The 16,507-nt window shown below is 43.4% G+C and overlaps 1 pseudogene; it reads right to left on the bottom strand.

The window, feature by feature from the left end:
• Window positions 1–2,617: 2,617 nt before the first annotated feature.
• Window positions 2,618–14,987, bottom strand: LOC130121592 (myosin heavy chain, fast skeletal muscle-like; annotated as a pseudogene).
• Window positions 14,988–16,507: the final 1,520 nt, after the last annotated feature.

The following is a 16,507-nucleotide window of genomic DNA, read 5'->3' as shown; positions in this document are numbered from 1 at the left end:
AGTGATATATTATTTATCAGACATATATTTTAGCTAATACATACTAACAATTTAACCACATTAATTAATGAATTTGCTGTCATATTTTAAGATTTTATACACAGTGATGGGGATGTAAATATTGAGATTTGATAATAAAATATCAAAAGTATTACTTTTCTGAAGTTTTTATGAATGCTTTGAAACCAGATAATTTATTTTGACATGTGTAACAAATGATTATCTATAAATAGATCAGGTCAATGTTAACTACTGCCTGACACATTGCAACCATAATTGGGTGCCCTTTTTTGGCACGCTTAATGCTTATAAACCTTTATGACTTCAGCCATGGAAACATATCCATTGGGGGACATGTTTATAGTTGGTGTTGTGTTGCTTGTATTTATAAATAGTTTTGATTGCATTTCTGTCACTGTAGTTTAGTGCACATTCTTCTGCCATGAAACAGTTCATGTGGTGAGACTGCAGTGGTGGTGTGTGGAGTGGCCCTGTAGACTTGTAGCCAATCCAACACAGCCTCTTTCCATGGCCGAGACTGCTGGATTGCGGTCTGGATGCAGCTCTTCAGAACACGGTGGTAACGTTCAATGGCCCTGTTGGCCGCCGGATAGTAGACTGATACCTGATGTGGAGGATGCCCCCTTTCCTCAAGAAACTCAGCGAAGGCTGCCGACGTGAATTGAGCTCCATTGTCTGTAACGATGCTTTCTGGGTCACCGTGTCTGCTTAAAAACAGTGGTAAGAAACTGTATTATGTCAGCAGTTGTTGCAGTGTGGAAAAGGGCCAACTCAGGCCACTTGGAGTAGTAGTCCGTCAGTGTAATAGCATAATGGCAGGTGGGCACAGCTGTCTCAAAAGGCCCTACTATGTCTAGCTTTTTCCATGGGCCATCTGGCAGAGGTACTGGTTGTAGGGGTGCAGAACAAGGCCTAACTCGGTGCACAAAGTCCTTTGCACAGCCGATGGCAGGGGCAGTAGGAGCGGTGAGAGCAGCGGTCATCACCAGAGCAGATGTAGCTGGAGTAGAAGAGGGAAGGACGGTATTTCCACTAACACAGAGGTGTAGAGCATACTGGGATAAGGATGCTGAATATGGAGCTGCCAAGAAAGAGGAAAAGAGGAAGGCCAAAGAGGAGGTTTATGGATGTGGTGAGGGAGGATATGCAGGTGCCTGGTGTGACAGAGGAAGACGCAGAAGACAGAAAGAAATGGAAACGGATGATCCGCTGTGGCGACCCCTCACGGGAGCAGCCGAAAGTAGTAGTAATAGACAGAGATGTAGAGCAGTCATCAGGTCCATCCCAAGCAGTGGGGTTCCATTATCCACTACAAAGAACGTGGCAGGGGCAGTGATGTCATCTCTACTCACTTGAGCCTGTAGGCACCCCAGAATAGGTATGCAAGACCAGTTGTATGACACAAGGCGAACAGCAGGTGCAGACAGTGGTGTGGTACTGAAGTACTTGTCGTAGGTAGAGTGTGGCATTATGGATACTGCTGAATCTATATCCACAACTAGTTCAATTTCCTGGGCATGAGTAGTTGGTGTGTGTACATGTACATTGCACATGATTTTCTTTGGAGCATAGTCAGCATCATTTAAATAGAGCACTGTCAGTTCAGGGAGTTCAACCTCATGCACAGGCTGGGTTTGAGCAGATCTGCAGACACGAGCAAAGTGTCCTACTTTGTGGCATGCATTGCAAGTGGCATTTGCAGCTGGGCATTGTGCAGAGTTAGCCAAGTGACTGTCAGACCCACATCTGAAGCAGGAGCGGGGTGATGCAGGCTGTGAAGTAGTAGGTGGCTCAGCTGAGTGGGAGGACTGTCTGTCCCGCGTCCTAAAGCCACGTGACCTTGACTGTACAGCATGTATTGGGACACTGACCTGATGCCATTGCTTTAGCTTGTTCAGTAGCAGATTCAATCTGTGTTGCTATAGTGATAGCCTTATCTAGCGTTATATCAGGTTCAAGTAGCAGTCTCTCTCTTATACACTGGCTAACTACATATTCAATTAACTGGTCGCAGACCATCTCATCCATTTTATCATCAAAGTCACATTTAGTAGCCAGTTCACGCAAAGCAGCAACATATTGCTGAATAGTCTCATATGGTGCCTGTGTCCGCTTCCTGAAAATATGCCGTTCAACACCGACGTTGGTCTTAAGTGTAAAGTAAGCCTGTAAGGCAGTAACAGCAGAAGAAAATGTTTCATCCGTAACTGGTAATGTGTAAAAAATCCGTTGTCCTTCAGTGCCCAGACAATGTAACAGAACAGCTCTCTCGCGAGCCTCAGGCCAAGCATTTCCAGTTGCATTGATCACCTGTAAGTAATTGATGAATATCCATAGCCATGTATTGAATGGCATTGCAGGTTTACCCGGGCAAGGCAGGAACATCGCAGGAGAAGGCACATTCACAGCCATTTTCAGAGAATATCAGCCAAAAGCATAAAAAACAATCTTTGGGTTCACTCGTCGCCAGTTTGTAGTTTTGGATGGTGCACAATCACGAGGAGGCAGGTCGGATTAGAACGGACGTTTACTTAACTCACATCATTACATTCTCTTCTTCGTCAAAACAGGAAACAGCATATTAACATAGCATCAGCTAGTCCTGCAAGAGGGTAACATGAATATCAATATAAACAGAACACAACAAAAGAGATGAAGGATCTTCCAAAATGTGTTTGCCCCTCATCTGGCTATAAATTGAACTGATACGGCCATGTAAATAAGAGAGGAGTGAAGGGTTCCAGGGTCAACGCCATGATGTAAGTAGGACTACCTACCAAGGCAATAATATAATCAGGCCTCTAATATAAGGCACAATTCTAAAACCCATTTACCTGCCTGCCACATGTACTCACTCTACATTCTAATGTAACGACAACGTTGATTACCTTCCATGACAATAAACTGGCTTCCTTGCTTAACACTGCATGTGAAACCTATCAAACACAAACTTTACAGAAATATGTCCTACAGCTCTCTGCATGCACATTCACAGAAATGTTTATTAAGGTTGCACGTTTTAGGTAAATTAAGACAATTTTCGAATAAATTTAAAATAATTACCTGACTCCAGCAATGCATGCGAGACCCCCCCCTTTTTTTTTCTCCGCAATTGTACCTGGCCAATTATTCCATTCTTTGCAGCCATCCCCAGTTGCTGCTCCAGCCCCTCTGCCGAGCCGGGGAGGGCTGCAGATGACCACATGCCTCCTCCGATACATGTGGAGTCACCAGCCACTTCTTTTCACCTGACACTAAGGAGTTTTGCCAGGGGGAGGTAGCGCGTGGAAGGATCACGCTATTCCCCCCAGTTCCCCCTCCCTCCCACGAACAGGCACCCTGACTGACCAGAAGAGGCGCTAGTGCAGCAACCAGGACACAAACCCATATCAGGCCTCACACCCGCAGACACGGCCAATTGTGTCTGTAGGGATGCCCGACCAATCCGGAGGTAACACAGGGATTCGAACCGGCGATCCCCGTGTTGGTAGGCAACAGAATAGTCTGCCACGCAACACCCCTCAATTCATGTAGGTTAACCGTAAGAAAACAGTGTCCAGTCCATCAAATGAAAGGATATCAACAAGCAGAAATGGCTTCTTCAGCTGAACGTATAATTACAGTGGTACTGCATAAAACAAAGTAAACAAAACAAAAAAACAAAAAAGTAAACTAACATAATTCTGAATCTGTGTTGATCTGTAGGGTGCTACGCAGGACACTGCAGTTAAAATTTACTAAATATCATTATATTCTCAGCAGTGTGCAATGGGACCCTGACGTGCTCAGAAGCAGGCAGATAAGGTCTGACAGGAGTGGCTCCGTCTGGCAGGTGACAGGCTGCACCCAAGGAGGTACTCATTACTCAGTTTCTTTGTTCATAGTTGATCATTTTTCCTGTTGGCCACTATCAGTTTAATAAATTTATTTGTGCTATTTATTTATTTATCGTTGATTGATTGATTTTATTAAAACACAACAGGTTGATTTATTTGGCTATGTGTTTCATTGATTTTGGAAGGTCACAAATTTTAAGAACTGATTTACTTGTTTGTCAACTGTCAAACTCAATTTAAGTCCATTAGGCATAATATAATATAGTTGGGAGTTAGAATGTATTTCTAAAAACATTATATTGAGTTAACTTTCCTCTTTTAAACTGATGTGAAAGCATGTAATTTACAGCACCAATGTTAAGTGTCCAATCAGCATGTTGTATAGGTAATCTGTAACGTTAGCCACTCAGCTGAAAATGCAAAGTCAAGACAAGGTGTAATACTAGTTACAAAGTTAAGACAATGATCTACTATTGTTTTGTTTACAAAAGTTACAAAAGAGTTGTTGTGTTTCACTTTTGTAACACCAAGTGTCCTTGTAAACAAAGCAACTTGTCACAAAGTGCTTGAAAGAAGCCAAGATATGAAATAAAAGTATGAATGAACGCAAGTTAACAATGAATAAATTGATCAATAAGCAATAAGCAGTTAAACACTAAACCTAAAGAAACAGTGCGTTGGAATAATCTGTACTGTAAACTGTGATCACAGATATGTGTAATATAGCTCTGCAACCGACTCCTTCACATTTGTTTGCTAAGTGAATAAAGAGATGAGTTCTAAATGCAATCAGAGAGCAATATAAGGAAACATGGACAATTAATGTAATACTTATTTACCATTCATTCATCCACTATCCAAAACGGTTATCCTCACTCAGGGTCGCGAGGATGCTGCAGCCTATCCCAGCAGTCATTGGGCGGCAGGCGGGGAGATACCCTGGACAAGCCGCCAGACCATCACAGGGCTGACTTAGTTACTTATTTACCATATTGTTCTTTATCCATTTGTGGATCATGCTATATGAAACCCTAAAATAAGGTAACTCAACAAATCTAAGCATGAACTGTTAGTCTATGTTTAAGTGAATCTTAAAACCTAATTCAAAGAATATTATAAAAAGTGTCTATGATATCAAAGGCCATTTCTTTCTCACTTTTACGTATATTGTTTTTTTGCTGGGGTTACACTTACAGCAAGTGGATGGCCATTTAAACTGACTGTCATTCATATGAGAAAAACATCTAATTACAACTAACTGGGGACTTCAATACAGCCGATAACATAAAACTGCTTGGTTACTTAAATGAAATGAGAATTATTTGCAGCAATATTTATTGACAAGAAAAGATTCATATTTTATGAATTCTGAATATGAAAATGTATAAGATAGAGAAAATCAGCAAATCTATTCAGCACCTTCTTTCCCTGTAAAGAATAAATAAATAGAATATATTAAGATATTTAGGCTTTATGTAAAATAAATTTCATGTCATATCACACAGGCTGATTATCAGTTATGTCATGGGTGTGTGATTTGGGTCATCCGGGCTCGCCCATCCCGATTGGTGTTTCAGTTCACCTGCACCCGTTTGCCTGAGTGACCCTGTTTGCCCAGCTTCACGTACCTGTTCCCTTCTCCCATTGGCTGTGCAGTTCCTGCGCACCTGCGCCTAATCTCCCTCCCCTTTCTCTGATTGGCTGTCCGGTTTCTGCCCCGTCTTGCGCACCTGTGCCCAATATCCCTCCCCTTTCTCCGACTGGCTGTATGCGTCCTCACACACTCACAGAGACACTCACTGAGACTCTTGGTCACCGGATGCACCATGTCCTTTTGTGAGCTTTCCCCGCTGTCTTTTCCTGCCGTTTGTAAGTTTTGCCACATCCTGTTGTGACCTATCCCCGCTGTCTGTACCTGCCGTCTGTATGTTTTCGTGTAATTAAAGAGTTGTTCTGAACCGGTTTGTCTCTGCTGTCTGCATTTGGGTCCTCCTCTCCCTGCTCTCTCTGTGACAAGTTATGCTCTTACACACATTTACCTTGCCAGAGTCCCGGCTCTTAGCTCTCAGTTTGTTGACTTGAGACTCAGCGATGTCAGCACGTTCCTCAGCCTCCTCCAGTTCATGCTGAACCTTCCTGCACTTGGACAGGTAAGAGTTGGCCTATTCTTCCTGTAAAACCATCATATATGGCATCGGTTATGAATTACATGGATGTCACTTAAAGTGATTTAAATTAAAACATGGCGAGAACAATTTCACGTTGCTGGAATTAAACCTTACCGCTTCCTCAGCCTGCCTCTTGTAGGCTTTCACCTTCAGCTGAAGTTTGTCTACTAGATCCTGCAGCCTAGTGACATTCTTTTTGTCCTCTTCAGTCTAAAGAAAATAGGAAATGTATATTGAGCAAGACTTTATTTGATTCTGGCAATTCAGTTAATTGATAGATTGAATCTGAGATGAAGATAAGTAAGTTCCTTCACCCTCCTCTCATATTTGCGAACAGCATCTGCTCCACATCTCTGTTCAGCCTCAACTTCTGTTTCTAGCTCATGCACCTTTAGAGAACAATTAGATATTAACAACAGTTTATTCTTGAATGTTTTTTCATCAGTTCAACTGTGTATTTCTTACCATGATGTGTTTCTTGTTTCATCTTACCCTAGATTTTAGTATCTGGAGTTGCTTCTTGCCACCCTTCATGGCCAGGTTCTCAGCCTCATCTAGACGATACTGTAGATCCTTGACAGTGACCTCCAGGTTCTTCTTCATCCTCTCTAGGTGAGAACTTGTATCCTGCTCTTTCTTCAGCTCCTCAGCCATCATATCAGCCTAAAAAATAAATCATGTTATTAATTTACAGTTTTATAAGTGATGTGTGCTCCTCCAGATTTGTGGACTAACAAGGGCTCTGACAAAAATAATGTAAACCTACATCAGTGATGGCCATCTTGGGCTTCTCTTCTGCATTTCTGGCTTCCTGAACAGTGTCATCCACTTCACTTTGGACCTGAACGAGATCAACCTCAAGCTTCTTCTTTGTGTTAAGAGGGCTTGTTTTCTGAAAGAATGATTTCATTTTACTGATGACTGTGAACACACACATTGTCAATAAGATGCAGATAATGAAATACATAAAGTATCAACCCAAATCAGTATTGGAATAGAAAGTTTAATCAGTTCAACTGAACACAACATTAATTGAGAGAAAAACATTTCATCACTCATCTGCTTCAGTTTCCAGTGATGAAACTTTTCTCTCTCTATAAACGTCCAGATGAACTGATTCTTTTGTGATTTCTTAGTTGGATTAATAAGCATGCATGAATACAGTTTGTTTGTTTGCTCGCTCACCTGAGAGTGCAACAGTCCAACATGATCACTAGCATCTACCAGCTCTTGTTCAGCCACTTTACGGCCTCTGTCTGTCTGTTCCAGAGCAGCCCTCAGTTCCTCAATTTCAGCCACCATGCGACCATTTCTCGCTCCACCCTGGCAGCCTGCTCCTTCAGATCGTCCTGTGCTCTGAAGGCATTATCAAGGTGAAACTGGGCATCCTTGTGTGAAGATTTTGATATAGAAATAGTTAAAAAAAACATTGAATGATATACAGTAGTTGTTTGTACAGTTGTTATGTCATTTACCTTAAGTTGTCCCTGAACATTCCTCAGCTGCTTCTGGGCCTCAGCAGCCTGGCGGTTAGCATGGCTCAGCTGAATCTCCATCTCATTCAGGTCTCCCTCCATCTTCTTAATTCTCAGGACATCATTCCTGCCCCTGACCTCAGAGTCCAGAGTGCTCTGCAAGGAATCAACCACCCTCTGGCTGTACCTCTTGATTTGCTCCATCTCCTCATCCTTCTCTGCCAGTTTCCTGTCAATCTCACCCTTAATTTGATTGAGTTCCAGCTGGACATGCAAAATCTTGGACTCTTCAAGTTCCAGAGTTCCCTAAAACCAGAATTGTTAATGTAGGGCCCTTCTTAACTTTTGAATGTTTTGTTGTATTTGCCTCCTTGTTCTATTGTATTTGTAGATTTTGCTCACAAAAAAAGCACACTGTCCATTGCAAAGGTTGAACTCTTTCCATTCAATTATTATTTTACCATCGCTTCCTCAAGAGCTGTCTGGATCTCAGCCTTCTCCGTCTCCACCTGCTTCTTGGATTTCTCTAGCTGGATGCTCATTCCAGTCTCACCAATCTGCTCAGTCAGATCTGAGATCTCCTCTGCAGTGGGTTACATATGTTTAGTATTTTTAAGCATTGAAGTGTAGGTTACGTTATTCATCCAGGCTAATATACACTAATGTTATATCAAATATGATGGATGATTATAATAGTGAATACTCACGTTGCAGGTTCTTGTTCTCACGCTTCATGGTCTCCAGCTGGTCAAGAGCCTCCTCATAAGAGTTTTTCATCATGAACAGCTCAGTGCTGAGAGAACGAGCCTCTTTCTGAGCTCCTTCAAGGTCTGCCTGACCCTCCTCATATCTCTGCTTCCATTCTGCCAAGGCCTGTTTGATAATTGTGAGAAATTTAGTAAGGTAAAAAGTTCTCATTTCAGTGGCTATAGCATGTATAGGGATACACATGATCACACCTTATCAAAGTTTCTCTGCTTTTTGTCAAAGTTTGCAGCAAGACCATTTGCTCTCTCCACATCAGCCATGAGGTCCTCCACTTCACCCTGAAGTCTCTGTTTGGTCCTCTCCAGAGAAGCACACTTGGAATTCACAGACTCAATCTGCTCCTCAGCCTCCTGGAGGTGCTGGGCAAGCTTTTTCCTGTTATATATTTGTCAAAATAATCACGTATATAATGGAAAAAGTCAAAAGAAAAAACAAAATGAAATCATAGATGAATAAAAGAAAATGAATAATTGACTCACTTAGACTCCTCTGGCTCCTCAGTGCGCTGGATAGCATCTGTTTCATACTTGGTTCTCCATTGGGCCACTTCGCTGTTGGTCTCAGACATTCCATGCTGCAGCTCAGCCTTGGCCTCCTGCTCCTCTTCAAACTGCTCCCTCAGAAGATCAGTCATGGCGAGCAGATTGCACGCCATGGGCAAGGGCATTCTTGGCCTAGATATATATATATATTTTTTATTTAAGTAAACAATTTAATGAACATAAAATTCCCTTGGAAATTCATATGAAATATAAAGTCTAAATCATTACTCACCTTAACCTCCTCCTCGACCTGTCTCTTAAGCTCTTCAATCTGCTGTGTGAAGGCCTCTTCCTTTGGTCAGCTGGGAGACCGGAGCCTCTTTCTCTTCAAGCTGTCGACCAAACTCACCTGGTTGGAAATTGAATTCATCTTTTTAAAATTTACACATTTTAAAAACTTCCATTTTGTACGACCCAGAATAATTGTTTTATTTTGAAGAAATACGTCCATAGAGTTAGTGGTTGTGTCAGGAAGGGCATCCGACGTAAAATTTTGCCAGATCATTATGCGGATTGACAAGACCGCCATCGGTGTTGTACCCTCACAGGGTACCGATGGAAACTGTCGATTTTGCTGTGGCGACCCCTGGGAAACAGGGAACAAGCTGAAAGGAGAAGACCATCCTTAAACTTACATACAAAAACAAAGCCTGTTGTTGGCACTTTTTATGATTACAAAAATACATTTTGAAGGCAATACGTACCATTCTCTGTCTTCAGCCTTGCCTTCTGACCTCTTATATCATTTATCTGGTGACCATTCTCATAATTCTTAAGAGTTGAGTTCACTAAGCTGGTCTTCATGGGTGCGACACATAGTATTTTCAAGATTTCCCTTTCAATCAAAATTGAAATAGTCAAGAAAAGGTATTAACACTTTTTAAGCTTTTTCTAAAATACAAAGATTTGCATTTACAAAATTTGCATGTAAAAACAGCATTATGCCTTGCCCTTTGCAACAGCCTTCATGTTGCTTGAGAAGCCATTGATCTCCTTCTTGTATTCACTCTTCTTTTAAAGCTTCTGCTTGACACGCTGCAGGTTGTCAATCTGCTCTCCCAGTTCTGCAACACTGTCAGCCTGCTTCTTGCGGAGTGCAGCAGCAGTTGCTTCATGTTGCAAAGTGGACTCCTCAAGGTCATGACACAGCTTCTGGAACTCAGCTTCACGCTTCTTGTTCATCTCAATCTGAGTGTCAGTGGCTCCTTCAGCCTCCTCAAGTCTCTCACTGTTCTCTTCTAGTTCCCTGGAGAGGTCAGCTCTCTGCTTCTCAACCTTGGCATGAGCAGCACACTTAGCCTCCATTTCGTCCACCAGTTTTTTAATACAAGCCTTTAAAATTCATGTATACAGTAATATATACTGCCTGATGCTCATCCACAGTTGTTGTGTCAAGCCGGAATGAGGAGAATAAAAGCAAACATGAAGTAGAAAAACACGGGAAAAAGGTTTGCAAATGCTGGCGGGCAAAAATAATCACCATCAAAATGTTGGAGGTCTCGCGAAAGAGTGTATTTAATTTTGTTTAGCACCTGGCTGGTAGGGGCACAAGGTTAACGGATTTGTGTTTGATTTTGGCTGGTTTGAGCGAAGTGTATGTTTCATATTTTGAACTACGATACCGATAAATTGTTTTGTGTATTCAGCGTTTCCCGGTAAAAACAAACAGTGTAGTTTATTTTGAATTACTGTTCTAAACAATTTAGCGAACTCCGTGTTTGACCATAGTTTATTATGTCTTCTATACATTCTTTATTTGTACAATATGTAGTAAGATAGGTAGCTTTCTGCTATATTTTCTTGTTGTGCTATTGTAAATGTTAAAACGATTTTTTTTCTTCCTTTCGCTCTTACAGTGTATTTGTGAACACTATATGTGAATAAAGCGAATCTTTATAAACCATCAGTTTAAGACTATGACCATCATTCAGCTGGGGATGCTACAGAGGCTGTAACATTCTGAAATACTATTCAGCATAACCTTTGTACCTTACAGCTTGCCATAGAATAGTGACATTGGCAAGTCCCACGAGATTGGAGCAGTCAGGTATGTGATCCATGATGATGGAAGGAATCAACACGCAGCGCATTTATTATTTTATTAAGTTTATAATTGTGCCACAGGGCAAACACTACATGGTGTCAGAGTAGAGGGTTGACTACCCACACGTCGCTGAGAAAATTGAATATTACGGCGTTCCAGCTCCACAGATGATGACCCACCAAGGTTGAGTTACCCCGGGGCTCGAAACCCAGGACTTTCTTGCTGTGAGGCGACCGCGCTAACCACTGCGCCACCGTGCCAATGTAAGACTGTTGTAGCGAATTCGGGGGTGTAGTCCAGGAACCGCCGCAGCCAAGATGCAAACCAGATCTCCCACACCACAGGCGACAATGTTAGTCAGTCGACTAAAGAGTGCAGCCCAAATGATACATGATGCTGTAAAATGAGAACAGGATTAAACATTGTGGGATACACAAGGCAAGTTGGCATGGTGGCAACAAGAAGTTGAAATCAGTGAACTTTTACTCCGCTATGGGAGAAATTCAAAAGTATATGATATTATAAAACGTAAAAGACTATTTTTTTAAAATTAGCACTATAATAAGAATATTGGCAATACTGGTGAAGCTGATAGCACAACACAAAATAACTACATCATCAGGCCAGGCCTCTGCTGTCTACACCCACCTACAGCCCTGTGGTTGCAGGCCATTATTTCAAGGATGAGGATGTGCACATCTTTGATAGGGTGGGCTGCTGGTTTGAATAGGAAGTCTGAGAGGCCATTTATGTGAAGAGGGAACGACCTTCCCTGAACGAACTGAAGAGAGGGGCTAAGAGACATCTATCACCCTTAGTATGCTATGACTGTAACGATTTACCGATTCTCTGAATAGTACCATTGCAAGTCTAACTGTTGGTCACAATATTTTTATATGAAATTGATCGCCGAAATACCACATTGAACCTTCTGGTTCAATGTGGTATTGCAATAGTATTAACAGGAAACAGGACGTAAGACCGCATTTTTAGTTGCAAGGAAGATCCCAGCAGATCAACCTGGCGTTTCATCATCTGTTGTAATCCTTTGATTTGGCCCATTGTAAGCATTGCTTGTAAGTCATGAGTTTTTGCAAGGTTATTTTTCAGTATTGAAGAATATTTGTCGTTGATGGGATATTTTTATGTTTGTATTAGATTAATGCTGTATACTGACTGATGGGTGCTCATACTATATGACATGTTTAGTACATCATACCTCAGTAGTATATAGTTTAACCTGAATATATTTTGAGTAGTTTGTGTAATTCTGGCTTCATATGCAGTGCTTCAGCAAATATCTGTCTATACATTTACTATTTCTGTATAATAACTCGATGTATATTTCTGTTGTTTCAGTTTTACTCCTTTGCTATATCAACATGCTCAACAAGAGCCTGCATTAAATCTGGAGCTAGAAAGCTAAATCCTGACTCGTGTTGCTTATTGAGGGAGTTTGGCTGGCTGTCTAATTTTGGTTAGAAAACACCATTAGGACAGTACAGTAAAAAAGCAAGTGACGAGCTGGTGCAACGTCAATCACTACAACAGATCAAACACAGCATGTAAAACTGCATCATGGACCCAGCCGAAGAGAACAATAAAACCTCTCAAGTCAGCAAAAGCAGCAGTCGCACCATCTGCATCTTCAGCCAGTGCAGCAGCAAGGGCCCGTGCAAGGGCAGAGGCAGCATGTGTAAGTGCATTATTCGCAGAGACAGAAGCTCAACTGAAATTGCAGCAGGCTGAGAGAAGCTAAGTTGACATTGGAGCAGGCTGAGAGAGAGGCCAAATTAAAACGCGAGTTGGCTGAGAGAGAGGCAAGACAGCAAACAGGACGCACAGGCGCTTCTGGAGAAGGTGAGACTGGATGCTGAATTGGGAGCTTTGGCTCTCCAAAGAGAGGCAAAGGTCTTGGATTTGCATATGGGCCCTCAACCCAGAAGCCCAACAAATTTGAGCACCACCCGGCTTTCGACTTGCCACCCTCCAAAACACTTTCTCATGCCAACAAGACATATCGGGATGAAGACACGCCATACACTAAGCCACTTATCCAAAATACGAACCCTTCAGCTCAACCCTATACTCCTCATTACCACACCACATCAGCTGACCCAGTTAAGACCCCTGTGATGACAGACTTTGTTAAGTACTTGGCACGTCGGGAGCTAGTGACTACAGGGCTCGACCAATTTGATGACCAACCTGAGAGCTTTAGGGCATGGCAGTCTTCCTTCCTCAACGCCATCAGAGGTCTCGACCTTTCAGCTAGTGAGGAATTGGACCTCTTGACCAAATGGCTAGGTGAGGAATCATCCCACCATGTCAGGAGAATTCGTGAGGTGCATGTCAATAATCCTGAGGCAGCACTGAGGAAAGCATGGGATAGACTGAGTCAGTGTCATGCTTCACCCAAGGTAATTGAAAATGCTCTTTTCAAGAAACTGGATATGTTTCCTAGGATCTCCAGTAAGGACCATATTAAACTTAGGGAGCTTGGAGACCTCCTTATGGAATTTCAGTCTGCAAAGGAGGATGGATAACTACCTGGGTTGGCCTTCTTGGACACCGCTCGGGGCATCAGTTCCATAGTAGAGAAACTTCCACATGCTCTACAGGAGAAATGGATATCTTAAGGCTCCAGGTTCAAGAATGAACATAACAGCCTCTTTCCCCCATTCTCCTTCTTTGCCGGATTCATCTGCTATGAAGCACACGCCAGAAATGACCCAAGCACCACCCTCCTCAGCAACAATAATCCTCCCGTGAGAGATAAACCAGTGTATCGGACAGTAGGAATCCCAGTATCAGTCCACCCGATAGACATCTCCTTGGACGTTGAACATGACAGAAACATCTCTCCGAAGCAAGTTAAGAATTCAGGAAAGAACTGTCCAATCCATCACAAACTACATCCATTAAGGAAGTGCCGTGGATTCAGAGTGAAACCACCCGATGAGAGAAAGACCTTCCTCCACGAAAATGGGATATGCTACAGGTGTTGTGCATCAGTCTCCTATTTAGCCAAGGACAGTAAAGTCTCTGTTAAATGTAGCGAGTGTGAAAGTGATCACCATATCATGGCTATGCATCCCGGTTCAGCACCTCAGGTACCTAAAGTTCCAACTCCAGCACCAGAGCACAGAAGATCCCAAGTCTGCACCTACTATCACCTCACACTGCATTGATATTTGTGGTGAGGGGCAGCCAGCAATGTAAAAACCAACAGATTTATTAACAAATATTAACCCTAAGTCAATATATACAATAAAAAGGGCAACTAAAGAAGCTGGCTCTTAACTACCCAGGCTTAGATAACAAAACAAACTCAGATCAAACAGAAAGAAGAAACAAACAAGAACACTACAGGTTTCACCCTCCTTCTCAAGGAGTATAGAGTACTGACACAAGAGCTTGCTCTCTGGTTGACAACAATGGCCCACTGGCCGTCTCTCTCTCACTCTGGCTGACAACAATGGCCCACTGGCCATCCCTCTCACACACTCTGGCTGCCAACAATGGCCCACTGGCCGTCTCTCTCACTGGTTGCCAACAATGCTGGCCCACTGGCACTGTTGGGTGTCTCTCCAAGGTATATACCCAGCTGATGAGGAATTGGTATCACCTGGGCTCAACCAGCAGCTCCCCAGGAGGCGGGGCATTACCTGGAGAGGGAAAATTACAGACACATGGCACTAGGGCCATAACAGCCCCTCCCATAAAAACAAACCCTAGGTTTGTATTCACGAGGGTAATTATACACAACACATGGCACTAGGGCTGTAACACCCCCTCCCATAAATACAAACCCTAGGTTTGTATTCACGAGGGTAATTGCACACATAACACATGGCACTGGGGCCGTAACACCCCCTCCTGTAAATACAAACCCTAGGTTGGTATTCAAGAGGGTAGTCCTCTTCACTCAGTTTGACGTTGGCATCGTCCTTCTCCCTGAGCTGCTGCATCAGTCGGATGTTTTGCTCTTGCATGTCCTTAAGTGTCTGGCCTGTCACATCCATCTCGCTGAGCAAGGCATCCTCCTGTTTCACTATTGAAAGTGTCTTGTTGAGGATGTTGATCTGCTTCTCTACAGAGCGAATCTTCCTCAGGGCCTCTTTGTCAGCCATTTTCTTGGCTTCCCTTCACTCCCTCTTCAAGGTCCTTCAGCTCTGCCTCAGCTCCTCTGCCTCGGTCTTCTCACCCGCCACGAGCTGGACTTTGTCCCTCTGCTCCTTGGGTGCTGAGCGGTACATGTCAAGCAGCAGCTTCATCTCCCGATGGGACTTGTGGGCTTCTTTGAGTTCTGCACGGACAAACTTCAGCTGCTCTATCTCTTTCCTTTTTTGATTCGCCAGCTCCAAATGAAGCTTCTCTGCCTCAACCTGCGTTGCATAGCACTGGCGTGTGAGGTAAGCGACAGCAGACTCGAGGTATGCAACTCTCACCTCTTGCTTCTGGGGCTGGTTTAGGTCCTCCCTATTCTCGCTCATCTGGGACATGAACGCCCACCGACTGCCATTCTGCCGCTTATGTTTTATGGCCTCACAATTGGCAACCAAATGTCCAGACCTATGGCAGAAAAAACACAGTTTCTCCACTTTAGGTTTTGGAGGGGTACCGACATGTGAAGTTTGAGTAACATGCAGCTTAGTATTTTGTGAGGAGTCGCCGCAGGGGGAGCAACTATTATGCGACACAAAAACGCTTTTGTGTGTGAGCGCGAATTCGTCCGCTATCACTGCAGCCTGATGCGTGGACACTTCATGCTCATACTGCACCTCTAGCTGTCGCATTTTAATAGCCGTCTCTGCATCCAATTTCTTCAATTCCAACTCCCTGCGAAGCTGGAACTCTCGTTCCCTTTCCTCTTTTTCCAACTGGAGGTGAGCAAGACGGACTTTTAACTGCACATCCAGTTTAGAACCAGGAGTTGACTCTACGGAAAAAGGTTCAAAGGGCGGTAGGGTAACCAGTTTGTCCTCTGCCACACCACAGGAGCCCAGAGTAAAACTAACCGGCATTTGCTCAGCCAGCTCTTCCACCAGAGAACCAGAGCGGCCCTCAGCCGAAAAGAGTGCGGCTTCACCAGCTGCTTGACTATGAGGCACCGGTAAGCTAAGAACTCCTCCAACAATTAGCGCCTCTATAAGCACTGCTTTCAGGTCCCTTTTGGAAAGAGAGCCTGAGACAGAGACGCCATAATGTACTGCAATGTCACACAGCTCTTTTTTCCTACAGTCTTCCAGCTGAGCTGGTGTAGGATTAGCTGTAAATGCATGCAAATCAAACGTAGCCATAGTTGAGAACAAATAACAAAACACCACACATGGGCTGAATGTTAATTAGCCTCCGCTACAGCCACTGGACTTCACACTTTCAAAGTCACGTCCACCGGTGGCAATTAGGGTAAGCTGGAAATAAAACAATTAGTCTAACAATCAAACTTCCCCGGTTCCTACCTGGTTGAAACTTCACCTATCTGTCTTCTTGGAGCGTGCCGGGCTCAAGGTGGCTTTAAAGGCTGAACTTTGGTGGCCTGAGCCCCAAAAAGCATGCCCCCGCCAGGGAACGTTGTCCCCGCCCAGGATTACTCCTAAAACAAGAAAGGCAAAACAACAAAAGAGTGTCTGATGGAAAGACTGATTCT

This window comes from Lampris incognitus, chromosome 12 (assembly GCF_029633865.1).
Source record: "Lampris incognitus isolate fLamInc1 chromosome 12, fLamInc1.hap2, whole genome shotgun sequence".
Classification (NCBI taxonomy): domain Eukaryota; kingdom Metazoa; phylum Chordata; class Actinopteri; order Lampriformes; family Lampridae; genus Lampris; species Lampris incognitus.
Note: the sequence above shows the minus strand (reverse complement) of the source record. Positions and strands in the feature narration are given on the sequence as shown.